Raw genomic sequence first — 726 nt, forward strand, 5'->3', positions numbered from 1 at the left:
AACCCATTACTGCTATGTATTGGTATCCAAGTACACTATTTGCTGAGTTTTTACCTGGAAAGAACACTAGAGTTGGCATTGTAAGACCATTATTTGAGTGGTATCTGTTTTTTTCTACTCTGCGACCTTGGGCAGGTTGGCTAGCATCTCTGAGCATGTTTGCCAGTCTATAAAATCAGCTGATAATGTTTGCCATAAGCCATCCATAGAGTTAAAGGAAAGCTGAAATAAAATGTATTAAAAGAACCACAAAAAATTTAGAATGCTGTATATGAGATGAGGAAGCTTAAGAGTTGGCTGTTCTTAACAATAAGCAAATTGACTATTTCTTTTATTCTTTTAGCATAAATGTTTTTGGCAACCCTTTTCTCCACAGAAAATAGCCCAAGTCTAAACTTCATGGCAAATTTTATTAAATTACCACATATTCAATGTGAAATAAAATATGAAATACAGAAAAAATTCTAAGAATAGAGGTGTTTGTCACTGCATTACTTATATCTGAAAATATAAATCTCCAACAGTGGGAGAATAGTTAAATAAATTTTAAATCGGCCATAAAATGAAATTATGTAGCTGAGTAAGTATTTATGAAGCATTTATAATGACACTATAAATATTAATGAAGAGCTTTTAATGATTTGTTTATATAATACTATTTCATATATGTAAAAATGCTTAGAAAAAATATATAGCAATACCCTGAAATGTCAATAATTTTTTTTT

General features: G+C 29.8%; 1 protein-coding gene across 1 annotated transcript in view; it reads left to right on the plus strand.

The window, feature by feature from the left end:
* Window positions 1–726, plus strand: part of LOC103610488 (choline transporter-like protein 1) — a 17997-nt gene that overhangs the window by 8781 nt on the left and 8490 nt on the right. The window lies entirely within an intron of this gene.

Source organism: Galeopterus variegatus, unplaced genomic scaffold (genome assembly GCF_000696425.1).
Source record: "Galeopterus variegatus unplaced genomic scaffold, G_variegatus-3.0.2 Scaffold11232, whole genome shotgun sequence".
NCBI lineage: Eukaryota > Metazoa > Chordata > Mammalia > Dermoptera > Cynocephalidae > Galeopterus > Galeopterus variegatus.